This window comes from Molossus molossus, unplaced genomic scaffold, assembly GCF_014108415.1.
Source record: "Molossus molossus isolate mMolMol1 unplaced genomic scaffold, mMolMol1.p scaffold_m16_p_16, whole genome shotgun sequence".
Classification (NCBI taxonomy): Eukaryota; Metazoa; Chordata; class Mammalia; order Chiroptera; family Molossidae; genus Molossus; species Molossus molossus.
This window is the reverse complement of record NW_023425351.1, coordinates 389,291-410,909: the sequence shown is the minus strand read 5'-3', so window position 1 is coordinate 410,909 and position 21,619 is coordinate 389,291.

Genomic DNA, 21,619 nt, shown 5'->3' with positions numbered 1-21,619 from the left:
TTTTGTTTATTACAGCAGTCTCTTTAACATTTCTTGCAATGCTGGTTTGCTGGTGATATATTCCCTTAGCCATTTATTATCTGGGAATCTCTTTATTTCGCCTTCTATTTTAAATGATAGCCTTGCTGAATTGAGTAGTCTTAAATTTGGATCCTTTTTTTTTTCATTACCTTGAAGACTTCATGCCATTCCCTTCTGGCTTGTAGTGTTTCTGTTGAGAAATCAGCTGACAGCCTTATGGGGGCTCCTTTGTAGATAACGGGTTGCTTTTCTCTTGCTGTCTTTAAGATTCTCTCTTTGCCTTTAATATTTGGCATTTTAATTATTTTGTGTCTTGATGTGGGCCTCTTTTAGTTGTTCTGGCTTGGGGCTCTCTGTGTTTCCTAAACTTGTATGCCTTTTTCCTTCCCCAAATTAGGAAAGTTTTCTCCACTATTTCTTCAAATAGATTCTCTAATCCTTGCTCACTTTATTCTTCTTTCTGGTACTACAATAATACAGATGTTTTATGTTTCATGGTGTCCCACAGCTCTCTACACTGTCCTCCTGTTTTTTAATCATTTTTTCTTTTTGGTTCTCCAATTGAGTGATTTTTTTCCAACCTGTCTTCTAATTCTCTGATCCAATCCTCGGCTTCCTCTAATCTGCTGGTTATTCCTTCCAATGTGTTCTTTATTTCTGTTATGTCATTCTTCATTTTCAATTGGTTGATTTTCTTGGTTTCTATATTTTTACTCATGCTTTTGAGCTTCCTCACAATCATTACTCTGAACTCTACATCTGATAACTTGCTTATCTTCATTTCATTTAGTCCTTCTTCTAGAGAACTGTTCTTTCATTTGGGATTTGTTTCTTCATTTCACCATTTTCGCTGTAGCAGCAGGATTTTGAGCCTGTCAAAATATCCCTATGGGTATCGATGTTCTGCAGATTGTGGCTCCATCTACTGAGTTTAGATGATTATGGAAGTGACCAAGCTGAACACCAATGTCTGGTCTTACTTTCCTGGGTAGAGTTGCAGGCCAGGCAAAGATTCAAGTATCCCAGAACCTTTGCTGCAGGCTGATTGATAACCACAGTCACTTAATGTGCCTCAGGTTGTAGCCCTCAGCTGAATGAAAATTCCCCCGGGTGGGCAGGTTAAGAAGATTTCCAGCAGGTGAGGCAATTGCTTTCCCTCATGCAAAGCTGCTTTGAGAGGAAAACTCTGCCTGAGAAAGATGGTTTGTGCAGCATGGGTTAATGACACACACAGGGGCCTAGGAAGCTGCCCTCACAGTTCTGACCCTAGAGCCTCAAAACCCAATGACTAATGACCATGAGCCAGGCCCAAGGCTCAAACTGCTGAGAGACTCATCTTTGCCTGCAGGCTGGCAGTAGTCTCTGACAGTTAATGAGCCTCAAGTTGCATTTCTGTGCTAGGCTCTGACTCCTTCTGGCCAAGCGAGGATAAATTCCAGTGGGTGGGGAAGTTTCTCCCCACACCAGGCTATAGCTGCTTTGATGGAAGAATTCTGCCTGAGAAAATGGGTTCTGCAGCATGGGTTAATGGCTCAGTACCGGGACCCAGGCCACAGTCTTCACAGCTCAGTCCCCAGAGATATGAAACCCAACAACCAAGTGCCAGACCCAAGGCTCACAGCCTTCAGAGAATCGTCTCTACCTATTGGCTGGCTTATAGTCTCTGACAGTTAATCAAATAATAGTTACTTTAAAAGTAAGGACCAATTTTTAAAAAGCATAATCCACACCCTAATGTTTTAGGATTGATTAGCTATTGTGTAAAAACAAATGTCCTGATTATATGATAGAAGTTGTTAAATTCTAGCTTTGTCTTGGGTTTCAGATCTTCTCAAGAAGGAAAAAAATAATTATGGCTAACATAATTCAAAACCCTAATCCTAACTGAATCTTTTCACCTCCCTATCTATTCATGAATCAGAAATTTACTCCAGTAATTTATCCCAGTAGAATATACTTTCCTGCCCCAAGGACTACTTAATACAATGGCTCAAATGGTGAGAATTTCACAGTTGCAAATATGATCAAAGTACCAAGAAATCACAATTCATAAATATAGATGATTATGATTGATTTGAAACTTTATCAGACCAATTATTATAAATGTTAAAGTGCAATGGGCCCCCTTGTATATCACAGAATTTATATAGCCCCTAGCAAAAAACAGTTTTAAATGCTAATATTTAGATGCTAGTATTCTCGGTTTCAGCAGTTTTCACTCTGCTCTCTGTACATTGTTTTCGACACAAACAACCTGGCAACTGTAGCTACTATTCACTGTGCAATGTAACCCTAAAGAGTAGGCCAGAGTTACCACTTAGTGGTCATCACAAACATGTTCAAGTGAAGGTGAATCATAATTGCTCCGAGATTTTAAAGTAAAATTCCCATAGAAGTAACGCTTCTAATTGCCAATACAATTCAGATTCAAGTTTTCAATTCTTACCATTTTCAGTAATTGTTAAAAAAGACCAAGAAAACAAAGATAGTCCAAAGAACAGTCAAATTATTATAATGATGAAGATATTGAACTGAACTCTTCCCGCATGGCTCTGAACATTCACATACACTTCCAAGTCCCTTTAAGCAGAAAGCCAGGATCAGACGAGTGTTCTGATCTGAGGTGTGCCTCCACCTCTGCACACAAACATACTTAGGTTCTTTGAGCCTTGGACATTGCTAAACCTTTGTTCGTGTGGTCCCCTTGACCCACAGTCAACATGCATCCTCCTTTTGGGGGTCAAACAATGTCCAACTTCCTCCATTAAGTCTTTTTTTCTTAATTGTTTTTCGTTCATCCTCACCTGAGGATATTTTTCCATTGATTTTTAGAAACAATGGAAGGAGTTCAGCCAGTGTGGCTCAGTGGTTGAGCGTCGACCCTGCACCAAGAGGTCATCAGTTCAATTCCCGGTCAGGACACATGCCCAGGTTGTGGGCCTGATCCCCAGTAGGGGGCGTGCAGGAGGCAGCCAGTCGATGTTCTCTCTCATCGATGTTTCAATTTCTCTCTCCCTCTCACTTCTTCTCTCTGAAAATTCAATAAATGAAAAAAAATTTGTTTTTAAAGAAAGAGTGGAAGGAAGGGAAGGAGGGGAAGAGAGAGAGAGAGAGAAACATCAATGTGAGAGAGATACATCAATTGGTTGCCTCCTGCATGACCCCAACCAGGGTGGGGATCAAACCTGCAAGCCGGGTACATGCCCTTGACTGCGACCCTTCAGTCTGTGGGCCAATGCTCTAACCACTGAACAAAACTGTCCAGGGCCATTAAGTCTTTTTTATTATTTAAGCCAATATTGATGTATTTCTACTTTGAGTTTAGACTTTATATTATAGACTGTTGAGTTTACAGCCTACATATTGGAGTCTAAATATAGTTATATGACCCAATTTAGCACATAATTATATATTTATCCATATTGTTTTTAATAGCCTCTATTTTTTTGAGTAATTTTACGTTCATAGCAAAATTGAGCGGAAGGTCCAGAGATTTCCCATACAGCCCTGCCCCATACATGCGTAGCCTCTGGCAACATCAACATCCCCCACCAGAGTGATGCATTTGTAACAAGTGATGAACTGATGAACCTAAACTGATACAGCATCACCCAGAGTCCACGGTTACACTTGGTGGTGTACATCCTATGGATTTGGACAGATTTATAACATGTATCCACAATTATAGTGCCATGTTTAGTAATGCCCCTGCTCTAAACATCCTTTGTGTTCTTCTTCTTTATCCCTCTCTCCTCTGCAACCACTGATACTTTTCACTGTCTCCATCATTCTGCCTTTTCCAGAATGTCACAGAGTTGGAGTCATACTGTATGTAACCTTCACAGATTAGCTTCTTCACTTGGCAATATGCACGTAAGTTTCCTCTTTCCATGGCTTCATAGCACATTTTTTTTAATGCTAAATAAATATTCTATGTCTGGATGGATCACAGTTTATTTACCCATTTACCTACTGAAGGACATCTTGGTTGCTTCCAAATTTTCAAAAGCATGAATACAGCTGCTATAAACTATGTGTGAAGATTTTTATGTGGACATACATTTTCAGCTTCTGTGCATAAATACCAAGGAGAAATATTCATCTGAGTTATGGATTGCATGGTAAGAGCATGCTGAGAATTGTAAGAAACCGCCAACTGGTTTTCACAGTGGCCGCACCATTTTGCATTCCCACCAGCAATGGATGAGATTCCTGTTGTTCCACATCCTCGTCGGCATTTAATGTTGTCAGTTTTCTGGATTATGGCCATCTGGAAGGTGTGATATGATTGGGATCTTGTTTTAATTTTCATTTCCCTGACAAAATGATGTGGAACACCTTTTTATATGCTTTTTATTATTATTATTAATTAATTTTTGTTACAGATGTTTCTCCTTTTCCCCCATTGATTCCCCCCTCCCCCACCCTCCCTGCCCTTTCCCCAGTTTGTTGTCCATTTTTTATATGCTTTTTTTTTGCCACCTATACATGTTCTTTGGTGAGAGGTCTCTTAAGATCTTGGGCCAATTTTTAATCAAGCTATTTGTCTCCTTTTTTTATCTTCATCTGAGGGCATTTTTGCATTTATCTTCAGATAGAGCGAAAGGAAGAGAGGGCGAAAGAGAGAGAAACATCGATGTGAGAGAGACACATCAAGTGGTCGCCACCCACACGACCCCAACCGTGGCCGGGGACAAACTGCAACCAAGGTACCTGCCCTTAGCAGGAACCAAACCTGGGACTCTCTGGTCTGCAGGCCGATGCTCTAACGGTTAGAGTCTAACCACTGAGCCAAACCAACCAGGGTGAGCTATATTTCTATGTTACTTATTGTGGAGTTTTAAGTTCTTTGTATATTTGGGTAAGAGTTCCTTTTTTTTTCTTTCTTTTCTTTACTGATTTTTATGGAGAGAGAGAGAGAAACATCGATGAGAGAGAACACTGATTGGCCGCCTCCTGCATGCCCCCCCACCCCGGGGATCAGGCTCATAACCTGGGCCCAGGTAACAGTTCTTTATCAGCTATGTCATCCACAAATTATTTTCCCAGTCTGTGACCTGTATTTTCATTCTCTTGACAATGTCATTCGTAAAGTAGAAATTTTTAATTTTAATGTCAACTTACCTTTTTTTTTCTCCCCATGGATCCTGCCCTTGGTGTTATATCTGAAAAATCACTGCCAAATCCAAGGTCATCTAGATTTTCCCCTATGTTATCTTCTAGGCATTGAGTTTTTCATTTTACATTTAGATCTGTAATCCATTTTCAGCTAATGTTTGTGAGGTGAAAAGGACTCTTTCAAGATTCACTGTCCTGCACGTGTATGTCTAGTTATTGGAAAAACAGCCTCGCTTCATTGTGTGGTCTTGACTCCCTCGTCAAAGATCGGTTGACTGTACATATGTGGGTCTATTTCTGAATTTAATGTGACTAATTTATTACTAACTCCTGTTAGTAGTAAACGTTTTGCCTATATATTTCTTTGTTTTCCCTCGAACATTTCAGATGCATGTACATCTGTCTGTTCTTTTGCCAACACCACACTGCCTGCTTCTGTAGGTTCAGTAGCTTGAGAGGAAATCTTGAAGTTGAGAAGTATCAGTCTTCCCCTGATGTTTTCTGTTTTTTTCCTCTGGATGTTATAATAATAATAAACAACTTTCAGTTTTGATTACCTACTACATGCCAAAGGCCATGCTTAGCCAATTACATACACGATTAATTCTTTGCTCAACTAATGAACCAGTCATGATCGACAGTGTGAACAGGGAACTCAGTCTCATGTTAATGGAGCCACAGTGTCTTAAATAAATACATGATTCGTGGGAGAAAAGAAGAAACCAATTATTTACACCTATAACCAACAATCCAGTATGATATGATGGCAAGTTTTTGTCTATCTTCACTGATTCCCTATATCAAAAAGCCAAAGATTAATTTTATTTGTTTTTCCAGCTTTACTGAGGTATAAATATCATTTATAGTTAAGTTACATAACAGGATTTTAAAGGTATACAGCATGATGATTTAATATATATGTCCATATATGTATATATTGTGAAATGATTACAATCAAGTTATCACATTCATCACCACACATGGATGCCTTTATTGTGTGTGTATATGTGTGTGTGTGTGTGTGTGTGTGTAATGCAAACACTCAGGATCTAGTCTCCTAGAAAATTTCAAGTATAAAATCCATTATTTTCTACCATCGCCACCATGCTACACGTTAGATGCTCAGACTTGCTCACCTCATAACTGAAACGTTGTTCTCTTTGACCAACATCTCCTGCCCACACTCCCAGGCCCTGGCAACAACCTTGTGTTCTCTGTTTCCATGAGTCCTACGATTTTAGATTCCACATAGAAGTGAGTACAGTGTCTTCCTGTATCTTGCTTCTTCCACGCGGCATAATGTCCTTCCGGGACACACACAAGCTCGGCTAGAGTGCATCTCTGGCTGCCCCGATGACACACACTGCTCAGATCCTTTCCCTCAGATCCCCCCATGTACATGCAAGTCCAGTGAACACATGCAAAATCTAGAAAAAAACCCAAGTATCCTGGTTAAATGGAGAGAAGGAGGTAAAACATACATCGACAGGTATCGTGTGGCCCTGTTGATGGGAAATGCTTCTCCACACCTGGTCTGTCCTTCTGGCGAGGGGACGCTGATGACAAAGGCAGCTTTCTCTTGCCTGTGACTTAGCTTCGAGAACTGTGGGGAAGATGATTGGGCATCCTCTGATAGCCTGTCACGCCCACTTGGGGGGACACCGGTCTTCTCTTCCCCACTGTAAGGTGGGCCTGGGCAGGCTCCTTGTGTGGGCTCCAGTTCCCAGCTGCCGGGACCAGGTGAGCACATCCATGTGGCCCGGAGCTTCCGCTGGCATCCTCCTTGGCTGACAACACAGGGCCCCTTGCTCTGGCTAAGCCGCGTGAAAGGAACATTATTTTAGTCTCCACATTTCTTTGTTTCTTTTCCCCTCTAACATTTCAGATGTAGAGAAAGTATGCTATTTCCTGAGGTTTCCTTGAGAGTCCCACAACCCATTTTTCTAAAATTCTCTATGCTTGCTTACTTTAAAATCTGAAAAAAAAAAAAAATGAAAACAAAGAATAGAATTATTGACAATATAGCTTTGCGTCTTTGCATATCCTAAACTTTTACCTTATTGTCATCGGGAAGAGGCTTCAATATATATGTTTCTAAATCTAATGCTCACCTCCTCAGAAAAAAGAAACTGGGTCTCCATAGTCCTAACAATAGGTGTTGTCTGAAAATGCTTCATATCCTTATTTTAGGTATTTACCAGTATTTTAATAACGAGCTCCCAAATGCGTTGCACAGTCAGGGGAAATCCGCAGGAAGTCTTGAGCCTCCTATGTTATTACGACCCCTTTTTAATCAGTGAACGGACTCCGAGTAATCAAAGAAAACTGCCTTCTTTTTTTTAGCACAGATGCAGTTTTCAAAAAAAAAAAAATCCCTTCGCTGCTCCCCGTCCGTGGACACAGAGCCCCGTTGGTCTGGTACCAGCTGCTGCTGCTTTAGCGGTGACAGTTCTGCAAATACCGCCGCCTTCCGCAGGCAGGCTTGGAGGAGGAGACCCGGTTCTCTCCTGTCGCTGTGCTCGCCCTTAGCCTCGCTTCATTCCGCCTGCGCACGAATGAGAAAAATCACTCCGGCTTGTTTCTTTGCCCTGACGTAAGAAAATAACTGGGAGTCTACACAGGACTGCTATAATTTCAGATTCTTACCAATGAAAGGCTATGCATATACACAGACACATTCAGAATCGCTATTCCTGTCATTTTAGCAATGTATCAATTCGGGCTATGCCATTTTTCTTTTTCTTTTTAACTCAAGAGGAGTTCACACAGTCGGTATTTTTCTCCAGGTCTCTCACTTTCACAAAAGCCAGCAGCCTGAGGCGCCAGAGGCTGGGCGGCTGGCGCAGGCTCCCGGGCCGGAGAGCAGGTGCCCTCCCGCTCAGCGGGACAGCCTGCGCGTTTCTGTCCCCATCGAGAAACAGAAAGTCCCGTGTAGGCAGCAGGTGACCCAACACTGGCGGAGGAAAGCAGGCTCTGGGAAGGGCGTTGCCATGGGCGAGAACGTGGGCGGAGTGGCCTTTGTTCGGAGTGCGCTCTGCCCGCAGGAGGCGTTGGCAGGGGCGACGCTGCGTCAGGGCCGGACCGCAGCCACCACAGTCGCTGGAAAGACAGAAACCCCCAGTCCATGCAGAGCGGGGAGCGAGAAACAACTGACGCCTGATAAGGCACCAGGGCCTTACAGCTGAAGATGGAAAGCAGCAAATTAGGGGCAAGGAACAAGCCTGAATTTGATGAATTTTAATAAATTTGAAAAAAAACAGGGAGACAGGAAAAAAAAAACAAAAAATCTTGCAACTCAGCAGGGCTGCAACATCAAACAGCCAGGAAAGGTTTTCTTAAAGTGTTGCTTTTGCTTGGTCAGTTTTTCCCTTGTTCTTTAATTTAATAATGTACAGTAATGCGCTGGAATGTGGTGATCTCTGTGATGGCAATGAACCACTGTTGACAGAGCACTCAAGGATTGCTACAGTGTTCTGCCGGTGACGCCCAGCTGCTGCTGACTCCGGGCACCCGCTGTGGGAGACCTGCAGGGTGAACAGTAGGAATTGAGGGCTATATTTGGAGGGCTTGCTTTCCCCTTTTGAAGTGATGGTTTTGCCTGGTTACATCAGAGGCTTAGGAGAGATCTGACCCCAGATGCTGGAACCTGCTTTGCTGGGAGACTTCTAATTGAATCAGACACGCACAGAATAAAATGACGTAAAACATAACACAAGCCTCTGATCAAGAGTGGGCGTCTCTGACCCCTGACTGTCTCTCTCACAAAAGACATTGGTGATTAGACACAGGCATCATTTCCAAAAATCCGAGAGCACCTGTTTAGGGTGGAAGAAAACAAGATCAGGAAAAATCCTTAGGGACTTTTTCCATGTCTATATTTTTGACATGAAAATTATACTCACATAAGAAAGTGGGAATTATATCGTATATGGTTGTAATGCAAAAAAGATAAACATAGCTTTGTGTTAGCATTTATGACACAGTATTTGGACAGATATGGCAAAGCCTAACCCCCAACACGACCAGATGGACAGCCTGTCACAGGGAGAAACTCAGAGTTTTGCTCTCGAATTCTAAAACAAGCCCTGATGCCCAGTATCCTACAGGTAGCATGTCTACATACATGTTCTTCCTAGCTTGGCCCCACGCTCCAACTTCCTTGCCCAGGTTTTTAAAAATGTAAATATGGAGCAGTTGAATCCGGCACAAAATATCCCCTAACACGCACCGGGCTCACCAGTGGGTGCCTATTACAGAACAGACATTGGTTTTGAACCCGAGCAGAGACACGGTGATGATTTCGACGATACAGTACATGTGTGTTCAGAGAGTCAACCCAGACACTGGCATTCGGGAAGGAAAACAAATGCAGGAGATGAGAGAAGACATTTCTGACAAGAAACTGATTTTTCTCTCTTCACTTTCTGTCCTTAGAGATGCTGGCAGTGACCACCAGGCAGGCTCTCCCTGCCACATGCTGCCACCTGCAGGACAGTGGGTGCACAGCTTGTGCTCCTTCTCCAGCAGAAAGATGTCCTTGCGGATTTCAGGGCCCCTATTCCTCCTGCGGGTCCTTAGTATACACACGGGCTACCTTGTCTACAGTCATCCAATGGAAGTGTCTGAGCCTGAGACTGATTCAGGGAAACGGAAGAAGGCCTTCCCTTCACATAGCAGCTCATAGCAGGCCCTGTTCCCATTCCTGTCCCACCTCATTTCTGGAAGCCGGTGATCAGGACCAGAGGGTCCAGTTCTGAACAAGGACCCCGGTTCCTCTACTTGTGATAAAGCTCAAATTTACTTGCCATGTTGAGTGGACGCTTTGATGACAGTGACGGTCAGCAGTAAGAGTACTTTCACCCACTATTTCATTTATGGGGGGGCAATTAGACACGTTTCCCAAGGGTGGTGCTGCCAACATTTACATGAGAAAGATTTAAACTTTTAAGATCATCTTGTTAATAAGCATAGAAAAAATAATCAAAAGCAAAAAGACTTTCCATGACACACTTAAATCTTGAATCTTAAATCACAAACTTAAATTTTAATATCTGTTGAATGTACATAAAATGACCAAAGAGCATGGTTATCAGGAGGAGACCATTAAGTTTTGAGAGAAACAATTTGTTCTTTTCAATTTAGTAACAAGAACATTATGACATTTTCACTTCGGAAAGAATTATCAAATTACTTGCTTTAAGAAAAAATTGATCAAATTAGGCCAGAAGAGCAGCTTCCATGGCAACGGTTGCATTAGAGGATTATAGCTGTTCCTCATCCTCATTTATTGTCTTGACTGATATAATTCAGAGTCAGCAAGGCCTAGAGGGACCCGAGCTAAATTTGATCACGCTGATTAGTGGAAGTTATGATAAGATCACTGGTGACAAAAAATCCACAGATTCCCAAAGAGTGATTGAGCATTTTATTAAATGGTTTCAACTCATCCTAAAAGCAAATTAATCAGAAATAGTCCCATAGTGAAAAAAAAAAATTCTCTTTGCTTTTGGTCCACAGTAAGTTGTGACTCAAGTTCTGTGTGAACCCATTTCTGTCGGTCATTTCGCACCCTTCCCTGCGCTGGACAAGCTGTCTCCACGGCTCTGCATTTTGTACAACAGAATCTTTCTATGGCACAAATGGTAACAATTTCTCTCCTCTGTGCACTTGGTAAATAATGATCTTCAGATATTGAATTTTCTTAAAGTAACACAGCCGTAATTTGCAAATAACAGAATGCCAGGAGACACTCAGAAATCACTCCTTGAGAGCGCAGTGTTCACAGACATCGCACCACAATTTTCCTGTATTATAAAAAATAAGCATTTGTGAATTAATCGAGCCTGCTGTTCAAAAATAAGGATCCTGGAATTCAGGTTCTTGGGTTGAATTCAGTGGCGAGCGAGACTCCCATGCCTACGTACCCCAGAGGGGTGGAAATCGTGTATCAATTGTTTTCTTTTTTTTTTATTAATAATTTTTGTTACAGATGTTTCTCCTTTTCCCCCCACTGATTCCCCCTTCCCCTCCCTCCCTGCCCTGTCCCCAGCTTTGTTGTCCATGTCCACTGTTCATGCACACATGCATATAAGTGCTGTGGTCTATCTCTCCCCCGCCACCCCCCTCTTCTGGGGATTGTCAGTCTGTACCCCACTTCCAAGTCTCTGGGACTACCCCATTCCTCAGACTGTTATGTTCATTATATTCCACAAATAAGTGAGATAATTGTTTTCTTAATTAATGAGCTTTATTGTAGCTAAATGTAATTTAATTTTTCTTTGTATGCAAATTCAAACCTGCAATGTGTTGTATCATTTTGGATAGGTGTATATATGTATTTTTGTGTGGTTTGACTTTTGTATCCAACCATGGACCACCACAAGAAATAACGATCTAATTTTTATTTTTTATTTTTTCTATCCTCACCCGAGGATATTTTTCCATTTTTTGTACAGATAGAGTGGGAGGGAGAGAGAGGAAGGGAGAGAGAGAGAAACATCGATGTGAAGGGACACATCGAGTGGCTGCCACCCGTACGACCAACCAGGGCCGGGGACAAACTGCAACCGAAGTACGTGCCCTTAGCGGGAACCGAACCCGGGTCTCTCCGGACCACAGGCCGACGCTCTAACCGCTGAGCCAAACTGGCCAGGGCAACGATCTAATTTTTAAAACTACAGATGGGAGTATGTTTTGGAGTGGTGATTTCCCTCCAGAAATTTCAATATTCGGTTTAAAAGTAAACATTTTAGTAGGGATAAAATATAGTACAAAAACCAACCTGGATTCTTTTATTTTTACAGTATTGGTTGGTGATATTAAGAAATTTAAGAAAAGGTTTTTTTGTTTTTAATTTTTTTCTTTATTGATTTTAGAGAGAGAGGCAGGGAGAGGGAAAGAGAGATAGAAACATGGATGAGAGAGAACATCGACTAGCCCCCTCCTGCACGCCCCCCAATGGGGATCAGGCCCACAACCTGGGCATGTGTCCTGACCGGAATCAAACTGGGGACCTCTTGGTGCAGGGTCGCCCGTCAACCACTGAGCCACAACGGCTGGGCTAAGAAAGGTTTTTAATCTTTCTGCTGTATTTCTCAAAAAGGAAGTGGTATTTTACTCCAAATTATTTTAAACATTTTTAAATGTTGTATATAAGGCTCTGCCAGCCCCAAATAATTTTTTCCTGAAATAACGATTCCCCTTGAAGAAAGCTATAATGATTCTATTTGCCAGATAACTGGGAAGAGGTTTTGGCTCTATTTTGCATTAATTAGCAAATTGCTTTCATTTTGCCACTTATGTTCTTATTTGTAAGAAAAGCCTCATAACAGTTGTGATTGCATTAGAAACTTTCATGCTTCTGTTGGGAGGGAATACACACTTGGTGGCATGAAACCCGACCGTCACACTGCCTGTGAAGGCTCTCTGCATTTCAGCAGGCATTGACATGCACACTGTTCTGCACAGGTCACCACACCACACCAGTAGTTCTCACAGCGTCCCTGACGGACAGACAGGGTCCTTCCCGAAGCCTGCAGGTGAGGGAAAACGGAAAGAGGCTCAAGTTCAAGACTGCTCTGGAACCAATGATGAACACGAGCTCCTTGAGGGTAACCACAGTATCTTCTCATCTCTGCTCCCCCGCTGGGGACAGTGCTTTGCACCGTTTGGTAAAAGTAAAACAAAGTCATGGCCTTTGCACCTCCACAGCTGACATCCTCCACACAACCAGCCACGCCCACTTCCAACAGACTCGCTGCATCGTGCACATTCGCATACAGTGAAACCCTGACAGAGGTGTGGGGAAGCCCACACGCCACAGTTCGTCTTCTCTTCTCCTTGCGGAACTAGCACAGGCCACAGGCATGCTCCTTCTTTGAAAACTGTCAAATGAAATCATTTGTTCACTACCGAGCGGCAGCTTAGATCAACCCGAAGCACAGAGTATGCTAATTCCGTGGTGATTTCTCTAAAAGTAACCAAAGACACACATTACCAGTCTGTCACACCACTTCGTGAATGTCCATGAGAATTACTAACTCTTTAAGGGGAACCTGGACTGAAAGCTTGGATGGGAACGGACAGAGGTGGTGACGTGTCCCCGATCTGCACCTCCTGCCTCTCACTCCCACATTGGTCCCCACCACCTGTACCAGGGATGGTCAGTGTGACCAGTAAGAGATGGTAGAATTAAGAGTGTGTCACTTCTGAGATTAGGTTAGATGACTGCCTCTTCTCTCTCTCTCTCGGCTCCAACTGAAGTCCAGCCAGGAACCAAGGCTGCCCAAAACCACATGAGTGAGTTTCTCAGTGACTCTGAGCCTTAGCAAAGCCTGAGCTCACTGCGGTCCAGCCTCCAGCATGGCTGAGGCCTCTAGAGAGACTCTGATGCACACCTTCCCTGCGATGTTGCTCTCAGATTCCTGACCCTCAGAAACCAGGAGATAGCAGGTGCTTGGTGTTTTAAGCTGCGATGCTCTCAGATACTGTGTTACACAGAAACAGATAACCAATACAGAGGTAGGGATTTTACAGCATTTTTCTCTCATTGGAAAGTATGACTACAGAAGTAAAACCATTTTTTTTAAATCACAGAAGTGAATATCTCACTACATAAAAGAGGAGAACCAGGATTTGGTTTTCAAGACTAAGGTTGGTGACTCCTACACCGTGTGCTCTTGGGAAAGGCTAGATATCTAAAATAACACAGACAGCACAATGAGGACAAAGAAAAGGGTGTTTACAGAGAAATCCATGGACTTCTAGGCAAAGAAAAGGGTGTTTACAGAGAAATCCATGGACTAAGAGCACAAGCACATTTGGGAACCACTAGGTAAGATTAGCAAGAAAAAGTAAAAGAAACACTGTCAGGGCGTCCCCGGTCATTTGGTCCGCAGTTCACAGAAATCCCTCTCCGGCAAGTTTTGAACCCTGGACATACCCTACCCCACTGTGCCATCACCAGCTGGGTATGGAGGCCAGAGGGTCTCTATTGACAATATAGTCACAACAGTTATTAGACCAATATTTTTTCTGTACTTATCCTATAAATGTAAAGTAGAAATAGATGTTATGGGCTGTTTAAACCCAAAAACATCTTCTTAAGCATAGGCCATTTTGGACAGGACCAAATACCCTGCAAGGCTGACGGAACTGTGGGCTGCAGACACCTAGCCTTAGCAAAGCCACAGACTCAAAAATGCGCAGGTGATGAACTAAGGGACCTACAAAGAACTATGAGGAGTATGGCTTCTGATACAGCTCTTTTTATAAATGCACAATATCTGTCACATTTCAGACTCCGCTCGTTGACGTTGCCATGTTTTACAATACCCAGAACACTGACAAGATGTGTAAGTGTGTTTACAGTGGAAATGTCAGGGGGGCAGGGGGAAGAACCCTGGCTCATGTAAGAGATCCCAAAACTTAAAAACAGATGTTGCCAGTGATTTTTCAAAAAGAAGGGGACATTTTCCAATCTATATACTAATGGCCTGGATTCCTGGAACGTTCTAGAATAATGTGTGGATACTTGGGAAGCAGCTATCCTCAGAAACCCCCTGGGTCACCGAGAAAAGCTCCTGTTGTAATACCCCGATCTCCATTTTTTTTTTATAGAATTACAAGATAATAATAATTTGACTATTGCTTTTTAGAAGAATATACCCCAATTTAAAATATCTTTCCACAAAGCCTCTCCAGATACCTTGGGAAAACAAGAAAACTCTCTGGTTAGTAGCAATAGTTAGGTGGAATAATCATTATAACTTCAATGTGTTGATTACTAAATGGACAAAAACTTCTTTTAATAAGGTTCTAGTGACCTATTGTCCATTAATTTGGAAAGATACATTAAAGTGAAGTTTATCGCATTTACTCATAATGCAGTGTCAAGAAAAATAAATTGGTGGCAGAACTAAATTTCTTTTATAAAAAGTTCATTCAACAAGAAACATTTGAGGTCCTAGATTTAGATTAAATCTATTGCATACATCCAGATTGGGAGACAATGGCTATTAATTAACCAATTGGAAAAAAGTCCTTCTTAGTTAACCTACTACAATCTCAATATTAGCCCACAGAATGTTGTTTAAAATGTGGATTATGGAAGTCCTAAAATGTAATCATCACTTGCATTCTTCATTGATCAGATAATCTTAGGGGTATCATGCTTAATTTGGAGCATTACTTATAAGGGGGATAGTGAAAAACTTTAGAAAGCTTGGTGGTGACTGATCACTCATTCTTCTAATAATGCATCTAGATGTATGTTTTTAATTGTCTAATTTGTTCCTGACATTATGCTGGAACTGGAAATAGAAAGATAAAAATGACCCTGTCCCTGACCACAATGAGCAAGTTACCCAACAAGGGAGAAAGGCAAACATATCAGACAGTGGACACCTGCACACCTGGATGTCAGCCTCTGAGATCACTGGCATACTCTGCCTGAAGGAAGGCACTCAGGGACAGGGGAGATGTCTTCAAACAAGCAAATGTGGCTGTAGGTACGTGTCTGCACTGTGTCATACCGGGGGGCAAGGAGGAAGTGACAGGAAGGCAAAGTGTGGCCTGTAAGGTTTCAACAATTAGAAATGCAAAAGACTGAAGTTAATCATAAAGTACTGAGACTTTATCTTGAAAACCTTTGATGGGGAAAATTAAACTTGGTGGAAATACTGTAAAAAGAATTTTTGCCTTGGGGGTAATAGTGATGGTGGTGGTGGTAGTGATGGTGGTGGTGGTGGTGGTGGTGGTGGTGATGGTCGTGATGATGGTGATAGTGGTGGTGGTTGTGGTAGTGGTGGTGGTGATGGTGGTTGTGGTGGTGGTGTGGTGGTGGTGGTGGTGATTGTGGTGATGATGATTATGGTGGTGGTGGTGGTGGTAGTGATGGTGATGGTGGTGATGATGATTGTGGTGATGATGATTGTGGTGATGATGATTATGGTGATGGTGGTGGTGGTGGTGGTGATGGTGGTGGTGGTAGTGATGGTGGTGGTGATAATGATTATGGTGATGGTGGTGGTGGTAGTGATGGTGGTGGTGGTGGTGATGATTGTGGTGATGGTGGTGGTGATGTGGTAATGATGATTATGGTGGTGGTGGTGGTGGCTATGGTGGTGGTGGTTGTGGTGGTGGTGGTGATGGTGATGGTAGCAATGGTAATGATGGTTGTGGTGTTGGTGTTGGTGGTGGTTATGGCAGTGGTAGTGGTTGTGGTGGTGGTGATGGTGGTGGTTGTGGTGGTAAAGATGGTGGAGGTGGTGGTGGTGGTGGTGGTGGTGGTGGTAAAGATGGTGGTGGTGGTGGTGGTGGTGGTAAAGATGGTGGTGATGGTGGTGGTGATGGTGGTGGTGGTGGTGGTGGTAAAGATGGTGGTGGTGGTGGTGGTGGTAAAGATGGTGGTGGTGGTAAAGATGGTGGAGGTGGTGGTGGTGGTGGTGGTGGTGGTGGTGGTAAAGATGGTGGTGGTGGTGGTGGTGGTGGTGGTGGTAAAGATGGTGGTGATGGTGGTGGTGATGGTGGTGGTGGTGGTGGTGGTAAAGATGGTGGTGGTGGTAAAGATGGTGGTGGTGGTGGTGGTGGTGGTGGTGGTAAAGATGGTGGTGATGGTGGTGGTGATGGTGGTGGTGGTGGTGGTGGTAAAGATGGTGGTGGTGGTAAAGATGGTGGAGGTGGTGGTGGTGGTGGTGGTGGTAAAGATGGTGGTGGTGGTGGTGGTGGTGGTGGTGGTGGTGGTAAAGATGGTGGTGATGGTGGTGGTGGTGGTGGTGGTAAAGATGGTGGTGGTGGTAAAGATGGTGGTGGTGGTGGTGGTGGTAGTGATGGTGGTGGTGGTGGTGGTGGTAAAGATGGTGGTGGTGGTGGTGGTGGTGGTTGTGGTGGTGGTGATGGTGGTGGTTAGCACTCAAACCAGCCCTTCACAAACCATGTATGGAAAGGAACCATGCTGGTTCTTCTTAAATTTCCAACCCTTCATGGACTGAAATTTTTGTAAAATACAACACAAATTATTTGCTAGAAAAAAAATAACAACATAAAAAGACACAAATGCCAGTGAATTTTTTATATTTACATTTACTGTTGAAAGTATTACAGTTGTCCCCTCATTTTTTCTCCCCATCTACCCCTCCACCCTGCTCCCACCCCCACCCAGGCCTTCAAGTGCAGTTTTAATCATTTAAATTAAGAAATGTTTTTAAATTACTATTAGATTCAGTGGATGTGAACTCCTCTGGCAAGTGCCCAGCAAGGTTTCCGAATACTTGGGCTCTCTCTGCTGTCCACGGTGAGCACTGACAGTCTGCCAACAAGCACAGGTGTGGCCCACACGCTCCACACCTTTCCACAACCACTCCAGTGACACTCTCCCCGTTACAGTCAGACTACTTCCCACAAATTGTTAGAAAAGGGGTTAATCTTGTCCCTCTGTTTCTCTCCACCTCTTCTCCTCCGCAATGACTCCGTACGCCATGAAAATGAACTGGCAGTCCTGAGGCAAATCCTTTATCCTGGGTGGGACAGCTGCACCTACACTAATTAGAAGAGCTTAAAGCTTTTTCTCAGACGTGGCCCTAATTTGGAACATCATTCCCTTCTTGCCATCGTTTCTTCTCAGGTTTTCATTTCAAAGATGATTACATTCATTACAAACATCAGGCTCCCCTCCCTCAGGGCACGAGGACCAGGGGTTCCCAGTCCACTCCACCAGGGCCGGACTGTGGGACTAATCTAGTCAGTGGACAGTGAGAGCTCATGAGTGATTCTTTCCTTTCTTTTCCCCAGGCCAAGTAAACAAAACTAAACAAACAAAAGAAATCCTGTCTGAGGAGGTACCTCTCCAGTCGACAGGGAGACACCACAGCGTCCTGACTCTACACGTGCCCACCTGAGCCCCGCAGACCTGCTCTGCACACAAAGCAATAGCAAGATCGGACTGTGGTTGGAGCGCCTGACGTCTCCGAATTGTTCTGCAACATGATGTACCTGTGCTGGTAACACAGCCTTTGTCGGGAGATGATAAAGCGAGAAAAATAGACACCAGACCAATATTTGGAAAAGGGATCATTATAATAAATACAAAAAGAAAAAATAATAAAGGAGAGTCCCATATTTCAAAGGGCTTAATTCATTCTAGGCTGGGCTAGGCTAGAACGTGTCCTCGGAGCATGATCCAGAGCAGTCTGCGGAAGAGAACGAGGACTTCTGAAAGTGTTCCCATCTCAACCCCGTCAGCTTTGCTTACAATGTCAACATCCAAAGAACATTCCGTCCACTGTCCCATCTACTTTCAGACACAGTTTCCATATCAGAAGGCAATACAGCTGTCCATGGGCATTTTTTTAAATCCTCACCAAAGGATATTTTTCCATTTATCCTCAGAGTGGGAGGGAGAGAGAGAGAAACATTGATATGAGAGAGACACACTGACAGGCTGCCTCCTGCACGACCTCAACCAGGGCTGAAGACTCAACCACAACCGAGACATGAGCCCTCAGCTGGAATTGAACCCACAACTCACTGATCTGCAGGCTGACACTCCAACCACTGAACCAAACTGGCCAAGATGGTCCATGGGCATTTTTAAATGGAAGGATTTGTTATTTGATGCTCACCAACAAATGCTTACTCACTTAATCAGGGTACAGAAGAAAACAAAAATTAAAGGTATTAATTTTTGGACGGCATTAATGCTTCACCTACGGAGAACCACAGAGCACCCACCCTGCCTGTGCCCTGCCCCTACCCCGCTGCCCTGCACCCTCCTGCCAGGGCACGTCACTTGCTCCATCATCGTCAGCACTGCCTCGCACGTATCTTCAGGTCCCCTGCCCGCGCTGGACGTGCTTCCTTCCCCAGCAAACACCCTGCCCCCGACCGCAGTCAGCTCCTCACCTGCTCCATGCTTGTACATAGTAGATGCACAATAAATATTGAATACAAGCATTTTTTTCATATATTGCATGGGATACACTTACACTGAAACAACCCCACAGAATTTAACTGAGTGTCTTATAGTTTAGTTTGCTAAATCGGGCTGTCCTAGAAAAAATGACACAGAACTATGCGTACGCCAGTGTCACCTGCCTGGGTGTGAGATCATACGGTAGCTACGTAAAATGTAGTCATTGAGGGAAACTGAGTGAAGGGTACACAGCACCTTTCTGTATCATTTTTGCAACTGTCTGTGAATGTATAATTCTTTCAAAACAAAAAGAATGTCTCTCAAAAGAAAAGAAAAAAAAAAAAGAGCCTGGCCAATGTGGCTCAGTGGTTGAGCATCGACCATGCACCAAGAGGTCACCGGTTCGATTCCTGGTCAGGGCACATGCCCAGGATATGGGCCCGATCCCCAGTGTGGGGCATGCAGGAGGCGGCCAATCAGTGTTCTCTCTCATCGAGGTTTCTATCTCTCTCTCCCTCTTCCTTTTTCTCTCTAAAATCAATAAAGAAAAACAATTTTTAAAAAGAGAGAGAGAGAATGAGTACTCCAGGCATAAGAACCCATGTGTGACTGTCTGGAAGCGGGAAGGCATGATGACACAGTGCAGGAAGTGAGCTCCGGGAGTGAGCTCCATGTCCATCAGACACCGACCCTGGTGCAACGGCTTCACCTCTTGCTCCTGGGTCTTGGTGTCACACTCCTCTCAACAGTTTCAGTTCTGTTCAACACCTGGCCCCTGGGTGGCCAGCACACACCTGCGGTGGCGCTGCACTCACGTCACTTCAGGAGCCTCACGTTGATGGCAGTCCCAGTGAAGAGCTTGTAACCGACGGCGTGAGCAACGACGCAGGACTAATGAAACGGAGAGGTGCGCGTGGCCCATGACATCTGCTCCCAGGCAAACACCGAAACCAAGCACCGTGCGAGAGCTATTCTCAACCGATGGCTTTCCAGGGGTGCCCCTTCCGCGTCTCTCCCAAAAACGGGTGTGGAGAAAGCCAGGATGAATTAGTGAAAAGATATCAATTTTAAAGAGAAAAAAAAATGCCATTTTATTACCACCCAACACAATCAACCAATTAATGGAAGAATAGCAATGCTAAGGAGGCATTCTGTGGTTCCTATGCTTGGTGCCTAGTCTTACAGGCGTGGTAAACAGTTTTTAGAGTCTCTACTATGAATTTTGAAAAAACACAATATCATTAAAAAATCGCTGTCTGAAACATGCGAAGCTGAACAGACCAGAAGTTACTGAAGATCACCACTGAGTCCAAATAGCACATTTGATGACTGTTCACATACTGAATTAGCATACTCATTTAATTTATTCAAATACATACAGCAAAATTAATTCTAAAGAACTCATTCTCTGAAATGCACACACTTTCCAGGATTGGGAAACCTTTTTTCTGCCAAGGGCCATTTGGATACTTGTAACATCATTCGTGGGCCACACAAAATTATCAACTTAGAAATCTGCCTCTGTATGTGGTCACGCATTCAACGACCCTGCCCGATGTCACGGCACACTGCTTCTCTGGGGCGAGGCTGCGATGTCAGCGGGTATCGATTTTGCAGGCCTTACACGGCCCATGCTTTATTCCCATTTTTTTCTGTGTTATTTTATAGTTCCCTTTTCTGAAAGGTAATAAATAAACTTTACTTAAATTTGGACACACATACATCAAGAACAGAAAAGTCCAGAAAACAAATAAACAAAGAAGACAGGATCTTCCTCCTATAAATGTTTTAAAGTTTCTGATCTTCACAAACTAATCTCTATGATCTTTCAAATTCTCTTTTTTTATTGAACAGTAAGTGTTTATGAAACAACTATCTAACATCCTATCTCCCACTGACTGGAGAACGATGTCCACTCACAGGCACCGAGTTGTGTTCATATTTTGGCTGGTGTAAGTAATGTCACAATAAACATGAGAGTCATATATCTGGTCAAAATCCTGCTTTCACTTCCTCTGGGTATATACTCGCAAGTAAAATTGCTGGATTGTGTGGTATTTCTGTTTTAATTTTTGGAGTAACCTCCATATTGCTTTCCATATTAGTTGGATAGATTTATATCCCAGCAACAATGTGTAAGGTTTTTTTTATACATTTTCCTGTGTTTACTTTAACATTATTCGCAACAACCGAGATACAAAAACAGCCCAGATGTCCACCAATGGATGAATGAATAAAAAAGAAGTGGTACACATACACAGTGAAATAGTATTCAGTCCTGAGAAAGGAGGATAGCTTTTCCTTTGCAACAACATGGGTGAACCTTGAGCACACTATGCTACCTGGGATAAGTCAGATGGAGAAAGACAAGTACTGCATGATCTCACTTATTTGTAGACTCCACAAAAATTAAACCTTTAAAAAACAGAGAGTAAAATTGTGGTTACCAGGGGGTGAGGGGCAAAAATAACAGTGATGGTGTTTAAGGGTACACATTTTTAACAAGTAGTAAATCAGCCATAGAGCGCTAAGGCACAGTATAATGAATATAGACAAAAATATTATGGTACC